Source organism: Gorilla gorilla, chromosome 12 (assembly GCF_029281585.2).
Source record: "Gorilla gorilla gorilla isolate KB3781 chromosome 12, NHGRI_mGorGor1-v2.1_pri, whole genome shotgun sequence".
In the NCBI taxonomy this organism is placed as follows: Eukaryota; Metazoa; Chordata; class Mammalia; order Primates; family Hominidae; genus Gorilla; species Gorilla gorilla.
In genome coordinates, this window is record NC_073236.2 from 42809824 (window position 1) to 42822246 (window position 12423).

A 12423-nucleotide genomic window follows, 5' to 3' on the forward strand; every position below is an offset into this window, starting at 1 on the left:
CAGTAGCTCACGCCTGTAATCCCAGCACTTTGGGAGGCCGAGGCGGATCACGAGGTCAAGAGATCCAGACCATCCTGGCCAACATGGTGAAACCCCATCTCTATCAAAAATACAAAAATTAGCTGGGCATGGTGGCATGCACCTGTAGTCCCAGCTACTCGGGAGGCTGAGGCAGGAGAATCGCTTCAAACCAGGAGGAGGAGGTTGCAGTGAGCCGAGATCGCGCCACGGCACTCCAGCTTGGCGACAGAGCCAGACCTGTCTCAAAAAAAAAAAAAAAAAGAGAAAGAAAGAAAGAAAGAAAGAAAGAAAGAAAGAAAGAAAGAAAGAAAGAAAGAAAGAAAAGAAAGAAGAGAAAGAAAAGAAAGAAAGAAAGAAAAGAAAGAAAGAAAGAAAGAAAGAAAGAAAGAAAGAAAGAAAGAAAGAAAGAAAGAAAAACACACATAGCGGGTCCCTTCCTTTGCCTAATGGCCTAATGTTCCCTACCAATGAAGAACGGAGACCAAATCGTCTGAGCATGGAGCCAGTCTGAGATAGAAGTTAGAAGCTCTAAGAGCCTCTCCCATTATGGTCTTTTCTTCATCCATGACCTAAACTCCAAGGAAATCCTTCTAGAAATAACTTCTGAGCGCCCACAATGATGTGTATAAATCATGATACCAGAACTTGCGGGAGATACCCAGAGAGCACGGCTTCTCCATCAGGGAGGCTACATTCCAGGCAGCAAGGAGCTGAGTGTACACAAATGAGTCTGATGTGAGGCAGGAAATGTTAGGTGACGTACGTGAAAAACCAGCAAAACAGGACAGGGTTCAGAGCAGGAGAGAGTGCTTCTCTTGAGACCAGTCGGGAAAGCTGTCTGAACTAAGGGATTGTGTTTTAACTGGACCTCGGAAGACAGTAAAGAGCCGGCGTGTGATAGAAATGTCTACCAGAGGGCTTCCAAGTGGAGGAACCAGCAGAGCAGAGGCTTGGCACCACAACGCTGTGTGTTAGTGCAAGAAGGAATATTAGGAAACCTACTAAAAGTCCACTGGAAATCTTTGCTTGGTGAGGACACACAAATATATTTCAAGGAATGCTTTGTTTATTGTGTCCTGCTAATCTTGTCGGAACAATTTCATTCCACGTGAAGAGGTGAATCCACATTTGGGAATATAATTGACCCCGTGGGTTTCATTTATGTTGTAACTCAAGCCTGCTTACCCCACCCCACTCCCACTCTGCCAGAGCCCGGGAACCTGAGGACTGTGAGAGCAGCAGCGTCCTAAAGGAGCATCTCGGCTGTGAGCCGTATTTTCAATTTTTATTAGCGTTTCTTATTTGCCCACAGCCTGATTTCTTTTAGGCTTGACACAATTTGCATGACTGAGTTAATCCAAGTGTGAAATGCAGTAGGGACCCGATTTAATGGATGGTCAGAAAGGCACCATTATTAGGACATAAAAGAGATGGGGCAGGGTGCTGCCCCCGCAACTCCAGGTGCAGACTGCCACGGGGCACTTGCAGTGATCCGCAGGGCAGGACAGTGCTCCAAAAGAATGAACTGTGTGCACTCAGCATGGGGGATGCATTCTTCAAGGTCCTTCTCACAAAATATTTATCAGGCCAGGCGCTGTATTTGAGATCGGCAAGCAGACTCCTTCCATGTGGCATCAAAATCTCTCAGCCTAACTCCTCTAACACTCCTCGTAAAAGAAATATTTGCACATATATATTAAATATATATGTACTTTTTATTTTAAAATACTTTTAGACTTGCACAAGGGTAATACGGAGAATCCCCATATACTCCCCACCCACCTTCCCATAATGTGAACATCTTACACTGCTATGGTACATTTGCCAAAATGTATAAATTAAAATCAATTCAGTACTATTAACTAAACTGCAGACTTCATTCAGATCTCCCCAGTTTTTTCACTGTCACTGTATTCATTTTGAGAGATGTCACCCTACTCATTTTGGTAATTATCTTTAACCAACAGAAAACATCATTATTGATTTCATTTTGCAACCTGCTGGCCTTGCTCGACCTCTGGGTTCATCAGGTTGCAAACCATGCTCCCCACACAGCCAAGCGGAGACTCAGAGCCCCCGTGTGCACTTCACATCCTTGCTGGAATCTCTGGGGAGAACAGGCTTTCTGCTCAGCCCTTCCTGGAGCATTGAGAAGTCCCGAAAGCCAGCTCCAGGGAGCAGCTGTAAATTTGCTGGCAGTCAGCAGCTTCTGGCTGTGGAGTGCTAGCTGTCCTCAGAGATCTTCATACCAAAAGAAAGACCTCCGAGGGTGGCACCAGGACATCACAGAGTGGGCATTTTGTGAGGATCTTACCAAGCAATGGTCCTTGCCTCTTTCTTTTTTATTCTAAACTCTTTTAATAGTAATAATATAATCCCCTAGATCTTCTTAGTAATTGTTTCAAGTAATTCCACTGTTTTCGGTAAAATTTTGTTTAAAAATTTTATGTCACTGTTACTAAAATGTTGTCAGAATTCATGTTTAATAATTTTAAATATTATTGTCTATAAAATATGCCTTATTTGCATCAAGAAATAAATGACATAGCACATTTTATTCCCAATAAAGTCATAATTTAGAAAAAAGAATATTTTGTAGACCAATTTGCTTTAAAATGATATATTGTGTCATCATTGGAGACTGAATGTATGTTAAAACACAATACAACAATTACGCATTACTATGTCAAATATACTAAAATACCTTTTTATTCCTTGATATAGAGAAATCTTGCATGTTGCCCTTAAAACATCGGCAGCTTTATTTTTATGATTTTTGCTTTTTTTTCTCAATGACAAAATATGGGAGAAAGTTCATACTGATATTTGTTAAAACTTTGCAACTAACATATTGAGAGTATAGTTTTACATTTTAAATTCTCAATAAGTCATAAGCCACATTGGATACATTTAATTTTTTCACATTGAATTTGGAAATACTGGTGACATGGCTGTGTGTAGATCAATGCAGACAGCTTTAAGAGGAATTTGCAGACGTTACCATTTTTATGCTCCTTATTAACTACTTTACATCAGTGTCCTTTGTGCTTCTGTCTCTAGCCAAATGGACAAACATAAGTTTAAACTTCACAATATGTAACTAAGAAGAAAAGTAAGTTAAACCTGCACACTGGTGAAAACCACCCAGCGGTGGGGCGTGTCTCGTCATTAGCTCATCCGTGCAACCCAAAACTTCCCCAGACACACTCACTAGATAACTATTGGAGGGCTCACAAACTGTTTAAGGGAAAAAATATTCCAAGAGTTATTTTATCTTTAGATCCACTGAACACTGTGGTATTTCAAATTCTAGACTGGGGGAAGGCCCGCAAAGAGGGACCTTTGGACACCAGGGAAGAAGGAAGGGAAGAAAATGGAACAGGAGAGACACAAACTGGACGTGTAATCCCTCGCTGCTGATGCACTCTCTTCGATTTCATCACTTTTGACTCGTTTCACTCCTGTGCTTCCTGTATCTGAACATCCTTGCCCTCTAAATTTACAAAGGTTTTCTACCAAAACTTTCTGACGGATCACTCCATGTGGGGAAGACAGGTGGCCAGGTGGGGTGGAAAAGAGAACAGAGCAAAACTGATGCACTCAGGGAAAAAAATCATACCAGAGTCTCTATTCCAGAAAGAAAAACTATATCCCACTTAGTCTGGTGGGACTAAGGCTGGAACATATGTGGGACTCTGGATGTGGAAGATTACATTATCCCTTGTGATAGATATAATGCTATAACAATAAGCAAGGTTACAGTTTGGCATTTTGATTTTGTTTGTTTTTTTCATTTAATTCACAGAGAAGCCTAGGTTCTTATCTCAGTTCTGCTTTCCTGTTTCCAAAGATACAAATGAATAGTTGATTTTCCAGGTCTTACTGTGATCAAATTGTTAAAAAACTATCTGGCATATTAGCATGTGATACAATTGTTGGCAAAAGGTACAATTTATCTTATAGGAGTTATCTTCAACTTCTGAGGAGAGGAAGTGAATGGAAAAACATGTTTCAGAACAAACTGTAAAAGGAAATTTTTATGTTATGCACTGGCTAATTCTCAATAGATAGGTGACTTTGCGAAGCTCAGGTCTGATGGTTAATTTCCATCTGGTACTGGAGCTGAGGTTGAGCTGAGGGTAGGAAGACAAGTCATGGGCTGTGTCGGGAGACTGATATGATCTGAACTTCCCAGCACTACCCTGGACTTTTCTATGACCTCCTTACTCCTCCATTACTTTAGGTTTGGGGCTAAACCATTTTTAAGAGAACACAGCCCTTGCCTGTTAGCAGAAAGAACTATTAATAGCAGCAAGGGCTGCACCCTTCGCAAATCGGTCAACTCATAAACTCAGACCTATAAATGCTATTAAAGATTAAAAATTCACAAGAAAGAAGAATATTTCTCTTCTTTTTCAAAAAACTACTTTTATTATGGAAATATAAAATATATACAAAAGTAGAAAGAGGTATAGGATGAGTCCCCATGTACCCATCTCTCAGCTTCAGTGATTGATTATCCATGTAAGACCAGACATCTGCACCCCACTCACTCATCAGCCCCCCATCCTGCACTGGATTATTATCTTTTAATTGTGACAAAACCACATGTAAAATAAAATGTACCCTAGCAGTGATTTTCAAGTGTACAGGACAATATTGTCAACCACATGCACACTGCTGTGCAACAGATCGCAGAACCCTCCATCTTGTGTCTACACCCATGAACAACACCCCTCCCACCCCGCCTCCTCCCCTTAGCCCTGCAGTTGCATTCCACTCTCTGTTTATGAATTTGAGTCTTTGAGAAACACTCATATAAGTAGAATCTTGAAGTATTTGCCTTTTTGTGTCTGGCTTATTTCACTTAGCCAGTGTCTTCAAGGTTCATCCATGTAGCATGTGACAGAATTTCCTTCTTTTCAAAGGCTCGGTAACATCCCATTGCATGGAATAGCTCACACACACACACACACACACACACACACACACACACACACATGCCATCATTTCTTTATCCATTCATCTGTGTATGGACATTTAGGGTGCTTCCACCTTTCAGCTATTATGAATAATGCTGCAATAAACACGGGTGTGCAAATATGTCTTTGTGTTCCTCCTCCCTTCGATTCTTTTAGGCACATACTCAGAAGTGGGATTTCTGGATCATATGGTAATTCTATTTTTATTTTTTTAATGTGTCAATAAAATTTTATTTACAAAAACAGGCAGCAACTCCTAACTTAAAATAGACAAAACAATTTTGAAGAAGAACAAAATTGGGTGACTTACACTAAGTGATTTCCATATTTGTTATAAAGATGCAATAATCAAGACTGTGATACTGGTGTAATGACGGACATATAGGTCAGTGGAACAAAATAAAGAGTCCAGAAATAAACTCATACAAATGTGATCAACTAATTTTCAATGAAAGTGTCAGTGTAATTCAATGGCAGAAATTATAGAATATTTGCATGCAAAAAAAAAAACCTCCAATAAACCTCTATCCTTACCTCACATGCATAAAAATAAACATGAGATGGAACATAGACCTAAATATAAGAACAAAAACGGCTGAGCACAGTGGTTCACACCTGTAATCCCAGCACTTTGGGAGCCTGAGGCAGGCAGATCACCTCAGGTTGGAAGTTTGAGACCAGCCTGGCCAATATGGTGAAACCCTAACTCTACTAAAAATACAAAACGTAGCCTGATGTGTGGTGCATGCCTGTAATCCCAGGTACTTGGGAAACTGAGGCAGGAGAATCACTTGAACCCAGGAGGTGGAGGTTGCAGTGAGCCGAGATCGTGCCACCGTACTCCAGCCTGGGTGTGACAGGGTGAGACTCTGTCTCAAAAAAAAAGAACCAAAAAAAAAAACCAAAAACCAAAAAACAAAAACAAAAACAAAAAGCACAAGAACATAAACTATAACTTTCTGGAAGAAAAACACAAGAAAATATATCACTGAAGCATGATCCATAATAGAAAAAATTGATAAATTGTATTTCATCAAAATTAAAAATGTTCCTTTTCAAAAGACACAAGAAAATGAAAAGGTCAGCCATTGGTCAGGAGAAAATATTTGCAAAACATATGTCTGACCAACAGTTCGTATCCAGAATATATAACGAACCCTTACAATTCAAATATAAGGGCTCTTTCAAATCAATAATAGAACAAAAAGAGAGGGGTGGTGGAAGATTTGGATAAACATTTGCCGAAGAAGATATGCAAATGGAAAATAAGTACATAAAAAGATGATCACATCATTAGTCATAAAGGAAATGCAAAGTAAAACCACAATGAGCTACCTGTAACACTCACTAGAATAGCTAATATTAAAAAGACTGACAATAGCAAGTGTTGTCAGGGATGTGAAGAAACTGGAACCCTCTTACATGGATGGTAGAAATGTAATATGATACAGCCACTTTGGAAAACTATTTGACAATATCTAAAAGATCAAATGTACACTTACAATACAACCCATTAATTTTACTCCTAGGCATCTACCTAAAGAGAAGTGAAAATGTATGTGCACACAAAAATTTACACTCAAATGTTCACAGCAGCATTATTTATAATTGTAAAAACTAGAAATAATCCAAATGTCTATCAGCTGGGGAATAGATAAACAAAATGTGGTCTATCAATACAATTTTTTTCTATTATGCATCAGACTTTGGTGATATATTTTCTTGTGTTTTTTCTAGAAATTTATAGCTTTGTTCTTTTTTTAAATTATACTTTAAGTTCTAGGTTACATGTGCACAACATGCAGGTTTGTTACATAGGTATATATGTGCTATGTTGGTTTGCTGCACCCATTAACTCGTCATTTACATTAGGCATATCTCGTAATGCTATCCCTCCCCCTGCCCCAACCCCACGACAGGCCCCAGTGTGTGATGTTCCCTGCCCTGTGTCCAAATGTTCTCATTGTTCAATTCCCACCTGTGGGTGAGAACATGTGGTGTTCGGTTTTCTGTCCTTGTGATAGTTTGCTCAGAATGAGCTGCATTTCCAGCTGCATCCATGTCCCTGCAAAGGACATGAACTCATCCTTTGTTATGGCTGCATGGTATTCCACGGTGTATATGTGCCACATTTTCTTAATCCAGTCTATCATTCATGGACATCTGGGTTGGCTCCAAGTCTTTGCTATTGTGAATAGTGCCGCAATAAACATACGTGCGCATGTGTCTTTATAGCAGCATGATTTATAATCCTTTGGGTATACACCCAGTAATGGGAACACTGGGTCAAATGGTATTTCTAGTTCTAGATCCTTGAGGAATTACCACAGTATCTTCCACAATGGTTGAACTAGTTTACTCTCCCACCAACAGTGTAAAAGAGTTCCTACTTCTCCACATCCTCTCCAGCATCTGTTGTTTCCTGACTTTTTAATTATTGCCATTCTAACTGGTGTGAGATGGTCTCATTGTGGTTTTGATTTGCGTTTCTCTGACGACCAGTGATGATGAGCATTTTTTCATGTGTCTGTTGGCTGCATAAATGTCTTCTTTTGAGAAGTGTCTGTTCATATCCTTTGCCCACTTTTTGATGGGGTTGTTTATTTTTTTCTTGTAAATTTGTTTAAGTTTTTTGTAGACTCTGGATATTGGCCCTTTGTCAGATGGGTAGATTGCAAAAATTTTCTCCCATTCTGTAGGTTGCTTGTTCACTCTGATGGTAGTTTCTTTTGCTGTGCAGAAGCTCTTTAGTTTAATTAGATCCCATTTGTCTATTTTGGCTTTTGTTGCCATTGCTTTTGGTGTTTTAGTCATGAAGTCCTTTCCCATGCCTATGTCCTGAATGGTATTGCCTAGGTTTTCTTCTAGGGTTTTAATGGTTCCAAGTCTAACATTTAAGTCTCTAATCCATCTTGAATTAATTTTTGTGTAAGGTGTAAGGAAGGGATCCAGTTTCAGCTTTCTATATATGGCTAGCCAGTTTTCCCAGCACCATTTATTAAATAGGGGATCCTTTCCCCATTTCTTGTTTTTGTCAGGTTAGTCAAAGATCAAATGGTTGTAGATGTGTGGTGTTATTTTTGAGGCCTCTGTTCTGTTCCATTGGTCTATATATATGTTTTGGTACCAGTACCATGCTGTTTTGGTTACTGTAGCCTTGTAGTATAGCTTGATGTCAGGTAGCATGCTGCCTCCAGCTTTGTTCTTTTTGCTTAGGATTGTCTTCGCAATGCGGGCTCTTTTTTTGTTCCATATGTACTTTAAAGTAGTTTTTTCCAATTCTGTGAAGAAAGTCATTGGTAGCTTGATGGGAATGGCACTGAATCTATAAATTACCTTGGGCAGTATGGCCATTTTCACGATATTGATTCTTCCTACCCATGAGCATGGAATGTTCTTCCATTTGTTTGTGTCCTCTTTTATTTTGTTGAGCAGTGGTTTGTACTTCTCCTTGAAGAAGTCCTTCACATCCCTTGTAAGTTGGATTCCTAGGTATTTTATTCTCTTTGTAGCAATTGTGAATGGGAATTCACTCATGATTTGGCTCTCTGTTTGTCTGTTTTTTGTGTATAGGAATGCTTGTCATTTTTGTACATTGATTTTGTATCCTGAGACTTTGCTGAAGTGGCTTATCAACTTAAGGAGATTTTGGGCTGAGATGATGGGGTTTTCTAAATATACAATCATGTCATCTGCAAACAGGGACAATTTGACTTCTTCTTTTCCTAATTGAATACCTTTATTTCTTTCTCTTACCTGATTGCCCTGGCCAGAACTTCCAACACTATGTTGAATAGGAGTGGTGAGAGAGGGCATCGCTGTCTTGTGCCAGTTTTCAAAGGGAATGCTTCCAGTTTTTGCCCATTCAGTATGATACTGGCTGTGGGTTTGTCATAAACAGCTCTTATTATTTTGAGATATGTTCCATTGATACCTAGTTTATTGAGAGTTTTTAGCATGAAAGGCTGTTGAATTTTGTCAAAGGCCTTTTCTGTATCTATTGAGATAATCGCGTGGTTTTTGTCATTGGTTCTGTTTATGTGATGGATTATGTTTATTGATTTGCATATGTTGAACCAGCCTTGCATCCCAGGGATGAAGCAGACTTGATTGTGGTGGATAAGTTTTTTGATGTGCTGCTGGATTCAGTTTGCCAGTATTTTACTGAGGATTTTCACATTGATGTTGATCAGGGATATCGGTCTAAAATTCTCTTTTTTTGTTGTGTCTCTGCCAGGCTTTGGTATCAGGATGATGCTGGCCTCATAAAATGAGTTAGGGAGGATTCCCTCTTTTTCTACTGATTGGAATAGTTTCAGAAGGAATGGTACCAGCTCCTCTTTGTACCTCTGGTAGAATTAGGCTATGAATCTGTCTGGTCCTGGACTTTTTTTTGGTTGGTAGACTATTAATTATTGCCTCAATTTCAGAGCCTGTTATTGGTCTATTCAGAGATTCAACTTCTTCCTGCTTTAGTCTTGGGAGGGTGTATGTGTTCAGGAATTTATCCATTTCTTCTAGGTTTTCTAGTTTATTTGCATAGAGGTGTTTATAGTATTCTCTGATGGTAGTTTGTATTTCTGTGAGATCGGTGGTGATATCCCCTTTATCATTTTTTATTACATCTAATTGATTCTTCTCTCTTTTCTTCTTTATTAGTCTTGCTAGCGGTCTATCAATTTTGTTGATCTTTTCAAAAAACCAGCTCCTGGATTCATTGATTTTTTGAAGGGTTTTTTTGTGTCTCTATCTCTTTTGTTCTGCTCTGATCTTAGTTATTTCTTGCCTTCTGCTAGCTTTTGAATGTGTTTGCTCTTGCTTCTCTAATTCTTTTAATTGTGATGTTACGGTGTCAATTTTAGATCTTTCCTGCTTTCTCTTGTGGGCATTTAGTGCTATAAATTTCCCTCTACACACGTTTTAAATGTGTCCTGGAGATTCTGGTATGTTGTGTCTTTATTATTCTCATTGGTTTAAAAGAACATCTTTATTTCTGCATTCATTTCGTTATTTACACAGCAGTCATTCAGGAGCAGGTTGTTCAGTTTCCATGCAGTTGTGCAGTTTTAAGTGGGTTTCTTAATCCTGAGTTCTAATTTGATTGCACTGTGGTCTGAGAGACAGTTTGTTGTGATTTCTGTTCTTTCACATTTGCTGAGGAGTGCTTTACTTCCAACTATGTGGTCAATTTTGGAATAAATGTGATGTGGTGCTGAGAAGAATGCATATTCTGTTGATTTGGGGTGGAGAGTTCTCTAGATGTCTATTAGGTCTGCTTGGTGTAGAGCTGAGTTCAAGTCCTGGATATCCTTGTTAACCTTGTGTCTCACTGATCTGTCTAATATTGACAGTGGGGTGTTAAAGTCTCCCATTATTATTGTGTGGGAGTCTAAGTATCTTTGTAGGTCTCTAAGGACTTGCTTTATGAATCTGGGTGCTCCTGTATTGGGTGCATGTATATTTAGGACAGTTAGCTCTTCTTGTTGAATTGATCCCTTTACCATTATGTAATGGCCTTCTTTGTCTCTTTTGATCTTTGTTGGTTTAAAGTCTGTTTTATCAGAGACTAGGATTGCAACCCCTGCCTTTTTTTGCTTTCCATTTGCTTGGTAGATCTTCCTCCATCCTTTATTTTGAGCCTATGTGTGTCTCTGCATGTGAGAGGGGTCTCCTGAATACAGCACACCAATAGGTCTTGACTCTTTATCCAATTTGCCAGTCTGCATCTTTTAATTGGGGCATTTAGCCCATTTACGTTTAAGATTAATATTGTTATGTGTGAATTTGATCCTGTCATTATGATATTAGCTGGTTATTTTTGCCCGTTAGTTGATGCAGTTCCTTTCTCGCATCGATGGTCTTTACAATTTGGTATGTTTTTGCAGTGGCTGGTACAGGTTGTTCCTTTCCATGTTTAGTGCTTCCTTCAGGAGCTCTTGTAAGGCAGGCCTGGTGGTGACAAAATCTCTCAGCATTTGCTTGTCTGTAAAGGATTTTATTTCACCTTCACTTATGAAGCTTAGTTTGGCTGGATATGAAATTCTGGGTTGAAAATTCTTTTCTTTAAGAATGCTGAATATTGGCCCCCACTGTCTTCTGGCTTGTAGAGTTTCTGCTGAGAGATCCTCTGTTGCTTTGATGGGCTCCCCTTTGTGGGTAACCCAACCTTTCTCTCTGGCTGCCCTTATCATTTTTTCCTTCATTTCAACCTTGGTGAATCTGACAATTATGTGCCTTGGGGTTGCTCTTCTCGAGGAGTATCTTTGTGGTGTTCTCTGTATTTCCTGAATTTGAATTCTGGCCTGCCTTGCTAGGTTGGGGAAGTTCTCCTGGATAATAACCTGAAGAGCGTTTTCCAACTTGGTTCCATTTTTCCTGTCACTTTCAGGTACACCAATCAAACACAGACTTGGTCTTTTCACATAGTCCCATATTTCTTGGAGGTTTTGTTCATTTCTTTTTACTCTTTTTTCTCTAAACTTGTCTTCTTGCTTTATTTCATTAATTTGATCTTCAATCACTGATACCCTTTCTTCCACTTGATCAAATCAACTATTGAAGCTTATGCATGCGTCACATAGATCTCGTGCCATGGTTTTCAGCTCCATCAGGTCATTTAATGTCTTCTCTACACTGTTCATTCTAGTTAGCCATTCTTGTAATCTTTTTTCAAGGTTTTTAGCTTCCTTGCAATGGGTTTGAACATCCTCCTTTAGCTTAGAGAAGTACGTTATTACCAACTTTCTGAAGCCTACTTCTGTCAGCTCGTCAAAGTCATTCTCCATCCAGCTTTGTTCTGTTGCTGGTGAGGAGCTGTGATCCTTTGGAGGAGAAGAGGCACTCTGGTTTTTAGAATTTTCAGCTTTTCTGCTCTGGTTTCTCCCCATCTTCGTGGTTTTATCTACCTTTGGACTTTGATGTTGGTGACCTACAGATGGGGTATTGGTGTGGATGTCCTTTTTGTTGATGTTGATGCTATTCCTTTCTGCTTGTTAGTTTTCCTTCTAACAGTCAGGTCCTTCAACTGCAGGTCTGTTGGAGTTTGCTGGAGATCCACTCCAGACCCTGTTTGCTTGGGTATCACCAGCAGAGGCTGCAGAACAGCAAATATTGCTGCCTGATCCTTCCTCTGGAAGCTTTGTCCCAGAGGGGTATCCGCCTATATGAGGTGTCAGTAGGCCCCTACTGGGAGGTGTCTCCCAGTTAGGCTACATGGGGTCAGAGACCCACTTGAGGAGGCAGTCTGTCCATTCTCCAAGCTCAAACACTGTGCTGGGAGAACCAATGCTCTCTTCAGAGCTGTAAGACAGGGACTTTTAAGTCTGCAGAAGTTTCTGCTGCCTTTCGTTCAGCTCTGCCCTGCCCCCAGAGGTGGAGACTACAGAGGCAGCTGGCCTTGCTGAACTGCGGTGGGTTCCAC